At 42.8% G+C, this 6,000-nt stretch overlaps 1 protein-coding gene across 4 annotated transcripts in view; it reads left to right on the top strand.

Moving 5' to 3' along the window:
• The first annotated feature begins 1,507 nt into the window (after positions 1-1,507).
• LOC125453846 (ras-associated and pleckstrin homology domains-containing protein 1) overlaps positions 1,508-6,000 on the top strand; it is a 199,186-nt gene continuing 194,693 nt past the window's right edge. For all 4 annotated transcript variants that reach the window (XM_048533878.2, XM_048533877.2, XM_048533876.2 and 1 more), the window contains exon 1: positions 1,508-1,674. The gene's annotated coding sequence lies outside the window, so the exon portion shown is untranslated. The remainder of the gene's footprint in view (positions 1,675-6,000) is intronic.

Raw genomic sequence — 6,000 nt, 5'->3', positions numbered from 1 at the left:
GGTAGACAAAGGAATTGATAATGATCTGGCAAGAGAGTGAATAGCTTTTAACTGGGACTGTTAGTGACTGACACTAGGTAGTGTGGAATGGCAGGTTATGTGATAACAAGCCCTGGTGTGTGGGGTAGGGGGCTAGGATATGGGAGAGTTTAGGCCCTAAAATTTTTGAACTTGATATTGAGTTCAGAGGGCTGCAGGGTCCCCAAGCAGAAAATGAGGTGTTGTTTTTCCAGGTTGTGTGGTGCTTCACTGGAATGCTGCAGCAAGCCAGTGACACAGATGCTGACCAGGTTGGTTTGTTCCTGATATACACCATCTGCAGTTCTTTCGGTTTTACTATGCTCAAAGGTCTGAGCAATGCCTTCTTAACCATCCTTTCTATTTGTGATGCAAATTTCAAAGAATTACGTACCTGAACCTTTACGTTCTCTGTTCTACAACACCAAAGAGGGCCCTACCAAGTCTTACCTTTGATTGTTTTATAAAACTACAATACTTTGCATTTATTGAAATTAAACTCTCTCTACCACTCCTCAGCCCATTGACTCAATTGTTCAAGATATCTTAGGTAACCTTCTTCACCATCCACTATACCACCAATTTCATCAGCAGACTTACTAACCATGCTTCCTATATTCTCATCCAAATCGCTTGACTGATTCAACTCTTACCCTCTCCAGTTTAGCCAGAAGCTCCACAGCCACAAGGTTCCCTTCTTACTCCCATACCATTACTTTCAGATTCCGCCAATGATCCATCCACTGCCCTCTCCAAGTCCTTACCTGTACTGACACTTGTGAGTGGCATCTGCAGGAGGTGGGGTCAGTTTTGACGATATTGTACTCTACCTCCCATCAATTACATTCGACGAGTTTTCTTGTCCACTCCTGCGTCCAAAATCCATTACAGTTTCTTTCTGTTGCAATAAATAGGTAACACTGACGTCTTCAAATCCTACTGCAAACTCCAGACGTCCTTGGCCAGTTTTGGGATCGGCTGGAAACCACCACCCCACCCCCTCCTCCACAACTGTCTCTGCGTCTGTTTCAAGCTCGAACCACATATCTAACCCATTCACAACGACTTCCTACTGCAATTCTGTAGCATCGCCAGACGTTGCCCTCAATCAAGCGCTGATGGAGCCTTTACGTGGTCAGGAATGACTGTTTAGTCTTGTCCGGACAAAGTCCAGCTCATCCAAAATGTTGCTCCCCTTACCCTCCCCGTAGTACTGTCGTATAAGTCAGAACCTATTTAGATTGGCTCCCAGTATTCCAAGTAATAAAAAACATTTCTCATCGTTGCAGGTAAATCTCTTCATAGCCAAGTGTTTTTAAAATGTGATCGAAAACTGTGCCTGTCCCACCTTTAATTCCAGAAGCGGCAGTTGTGTGGACCCCAACGTTGAGTTTGCTGGTGTTGCCGTTTGAAGAGAGTGTGGGTTGGGCGGTGCGAAAGAAGGGGTGGTGGGGAGGGGAGAGAGGAGCGCAGACCGGAAGTGGCTCCGCCGGCGCAGCCACACAATAAACGTTAACGGCCGGAGCACGAGCGGGAGCTGGATTGGGGTCGGAGCTGCGCGCGCAGGGATCTTGCCGCGTCCCCCGCCACTCCTGGGACTGGGGCAACAGTGAGTGAGGGGCCGCCTGCCCCCCTCCCCACACATACAGATATACGGTGAGTCCGGGGAGGGGCTGCGATGCGGCTACAGGAGGGAGACCGACAACCCCCACCCTTCCCCATCTACATCTGGATCACTCCCCACTGGATCACTCGCTTCTCTCCACTGGATCTCCGCTCTGCCTTCTCTCTACTGCATCATCTCTCTCGTCCTCTCTTAACTCGATTTCCCCCACTCCTCACTTTACTGGATGTCTCCTGCCCCATCTGTTTTACTGACCGTTTCTCATCCATCTTTATGGATTCCTCCACTGTTCTCTTGACTGGATCCATTCGCCCACCCACCCCCTCTCTCTACTGGAGCCCATTCCCCACCCCGTTTCCTTTACCTGATTCCGTCCTCCTCCTGTCTTTACTGGATCCCCCCCCGTTACTAGATCTTCACATTAGGTTTCTCCTCGTCCTGCTGCACTCCATATTCTTCCCTGCTGGACCCCCACATTTCCCTGGACACTGGATTTCCTCCACACTGAGCCCTCCTACCTCTCCCTGAAGCCCTCTTAGACCTTATCATGTTTTCTCATGTTTTCTCATGTCTCACCACCTCCTTTTCCAGTTGAGGAGACCGTTTGCCGGTGTGTGAGCCCTGAACCAATGTTGTGGGTTGATGTTGATCCTGCCACTGTTCCTGGCCCAGTTTGTTTTTGGGTGGAGGCAATGTGAAGAACACAAACCTGCAGGAATAGTCTTCCCATACACTGGTCCTGACCCACTAATGGGGACAGTATGCACCATTCGTTGGCTCTGACATACAGTTTGGGGAGAATAGTCTCTTACATATCGACCTGAGTCTCCCAGAGTGATCACTGAGGTACGGTATATGTGTAAAGTGACTGTCATGCCCCTTGTGTAATTGAGACACAGTCTCTCTGAACTGATGGTAGTCTCTTGCATGCAATTTTTCATTCCGCTGTTGGAAGTGACTAATTGTGGAAATGGTTTGGGGTGTGGGTTGTGATCGGTCCTTGGAGTGACTAGCTTTGGGTGTAAATGTGCAAGCCACAATTCAGCTGACTGTGTTTCCCTCATGTGTAATACATCAAACACAATGTGATTCAAATTCTCATCTGAATATAGTTACATAGAGAGTGCTTTATATTCCTATCAGGCAAAGGTTCAACTCTGACAAATTATGGTCCAAGCTTTTTGTACTAGTTTTCCTGTTGGTTGGCAGAATGATTGGTCTCTGATGTTTGTGCACGTATGTCCTTAGTACTCAAAGTAATGGAATTTAGTTTTATCAGTTTATTGTCATCTTCAGATTATGAGCTTGGCTTCCATCTATTTAGTAGACAATCTGTGGTTCTACTGGAGAAAGTGGATTTAATACTTGGAATGTGGTGGTATGCATATTTTTTTCTCTTAAAATAAGCAATATTCCGTTCCAATTTTCTCCCCACCTTGTTCAAAGTTGCAGACTTATACAGGGATTTAGTCCCTTGGCTATATATAGTTTTTGTACACTGCTGCAACAGAAGAATGACATTCTCTCAATATGTGATGTCTGTAAGTATTTTTCAGCAGGGGTAGTATTGTGATGAGGAATATTCAGGAGATTATCTCTTTCTTCCCTTTTCCCTAGCCCTGTGCATTATATCTGTTTCTGAAGTATGTGCAATTTTTGTAGTCTTTAAATCCATTCGGAAAGGAAAGTTTGATCTATAAGTTACTTTGAAAATATACTATTTCAGAATGCCTGTCTCTCATACACAGTAAAAGTTAGGCCACATTTGAGATCTCTTTTCATTAAAGAGTTTTCATCTGGTTGAATCTCTTTGTTACAACTTTTTTATAATTAATTTCCTGTGACTTTTTTTTTTCTTTTGCTCTTTTTGGTATAGATGTATGAGGTTTGCGGTCTAGAGATAGGTTTCCCTTTACTAACCTCAAAGTGTGACTATAATGTTGAAAAGAGAAGTGAAAAGTAGTTAGTCACGAGCAAAACACCCTATTTGCGAGAATGCTTTCATATATTTCATAGGATAAATTGCCTCTAGAGTGGATGCTTTGCAAAGATCCAGCATGGGCTTGATAATAAATGGTACTCTCCTTGTGACCTGGGTATTGTATGACAGTGTTTTACAAATTGTTTGTACCACTTTTGTGTTTTTTAATAACTCTCTAACTTTACCTTCCTGCTGCTGAAAGGGCTGGCTGGTGCTGAGGTGGTCTCGTGGGTGTTGACTATTCCCTTGGGTTTTTGCTTGAGTAGTTATTACATGTGAGGATGAGTGCTAAGTGTCAGTGGGACTTTGCAGGGTGTCAGGGAATTATCACAGCCTGGTTGTGTTCTTGCTTGATAAGCCAACAATGCCCCTGGACAGTGATAGGAGGAACAGGAATCATGGGTGATTTTTACATTTCACTCCAGTGGTACTTATGTCCATTTCTGATCAATGCTACTACCATGATTGACATGAACTAATGCAGTGCAAATTGGGGATCAAACTGGTGAGTTCCTGGACTGTAGTGCTGTCATTCTTGTTGTGTGAGTGTGTTCTTAGCACCAGAATAACTTGCTGCTTAAACCAGTATTGTAAATGTAGAATCATTGACTACAAATTATTCCATAAATTACAGCTAGTGAAGAAGCCAAGCTTAGAAGCAGTTAACCAGTTGGGTGTTTTACGACAATTTGACAGTGGTTACATAGTTGTGGTGTACATGTAATAACCCTACCAGGAGGCCTGGTTCAAGCCCCAGTGTTCCAGAGATGTGCAATAGCATCTCTGAACAGGTTGCTTCAAAAATAGGCTAGAGGCAGCCATTAGTTGAGCCCTGTTGTGGTAATGTCCCTACCCCTGGATTGGGAGGCATAGGTTCAAGCCTCATCTGCTCCAGAGGTGTGTAATAACATCTCTGAACAGGTTGATTCAAAAAATAGGTGTTAAATGATTTTTAAAAAAAAAATGCTATTGCCACTAGACTGGCTAGTTGTTCCAGTTTTTTAAAAATGAATTCAGATTTCACTGCCTGCCATCATGGGATTCAAACCAATGTCTGAATTGCTAGTTCAGTGCCATTAGTCTATGCTACCAGCTTTCCAGTGCCTCTTTCTAAATGGGGGATTCAAATGGAATTGTATGCTCTGAGTTCAATAGATTCTGTGCAGAGTTGGTATTGGCAAAACAGAATCCGGTTGGCATCATTTTTACATTCTCCTGCTACTCCCACCATCTCATACCTTGGCTCATTTCTGCATCATTTTGCTGTGTAGTGACAATACTGATGGCATTTGTTAAGTTCCCTGAAAGAGTTTTGTTTTACTGCTGGGATTAAGCAAGTTGGATAGCATCGATCTTCTAGTGCACTCTATCGTTTAAGAGCCAGACGTTTGCCAGTAGCTACAGTATCATCATGCACATATCACTTAAATAAGCCTGATGCAGTGGTGCTTGATTTTAATTATGATTTTGTGAAGCGTCTGCAAATGCTTAACTTAGCGAAAGGTACTGTACGAATGCAAATTGTTGCAGTATTGGCTGTAGCATTAAGTTGTTCTGTTCCGCTCCTGCGCTGAGCTACAGGAGTACAGAGCAAGAGGTGTTTCACAAATTGGCAACCAAAGATGTGATATGAAAAAATAAAAATGTCTCAAAGTACAACTGTAATTGGTTTACATTTGCTTTAGAAAATAATACAATTCTTTATAAGCTATGAATGCCTTTAGTCGATGGACTAGAACTTCCCTCTGTGCCCTAAATGCTATGTCCTAAGGAATATTGAAATTGAGAATTATTCACTGTCTTGTAGTCTAACCTGTTTTTCCGTATTAGTAGAAAAGTGGGACCATACATTCTTTTAGTTTTCTTGTCCTTCAAGATTTAAAGTCAAAGTCAAATATCTCTTCATTCTCACTTAGGTTTCCTCTTAATCTTTTGCTCTTTCCAGCCATTTCCTTGCATTGAGACTTGGTCATATTCCCTTAATTTTTAAGTAGCTGAGAACAGGATTCCAAATTTGGACCTGATGGTTGTGGTAGGTCAGGGTTAATAGCTATTCTACAGGGCATGAAAGAAATCAGAAGACAATGAAGGTACATTAGAAAAGGCAGGACATTAATCATGGGTGACTTTAATTGTCATGTAGTTTGGAAAAATCAAATTGTCAAGAATTAAATCCTAAATGCAATTGGCATAGTTTCCTTAGGGTTCAGGGCTTATTTGGATCTGGTAATGTATAATGTGGCCATTTAATAACCAGAGTAAAAGATCTTTTAGGGAACAGGTTTGTGATGGAATTTAGCATCTGTTTTGAGAGTGAGAAATTTGGATCAGAAACCACTATATTAAATTTCAACAAGGAACAAAAACAAAGTTGCTG

Source organism: Stegostoma tigrinum, chromosome 7 (assembly GCF_030684315.1).
Source record: "Stegostoma tigrinum isolate sSteTig4 chromosome 7, sSteTig4.hap1, whole genome shotgun sequence".
Lineage (NCBI taxonomy): Eukaryota > Metazoa > Chordata > Chondrichthyes > Orectolobiformes > Stegostomatidae > Stegostoma > Stegostoma tigrinum.
Note: the sequence above shows the minus strand (reverse complement) of the source record. Positions and strands in the feature narration are given on the sequence as shown.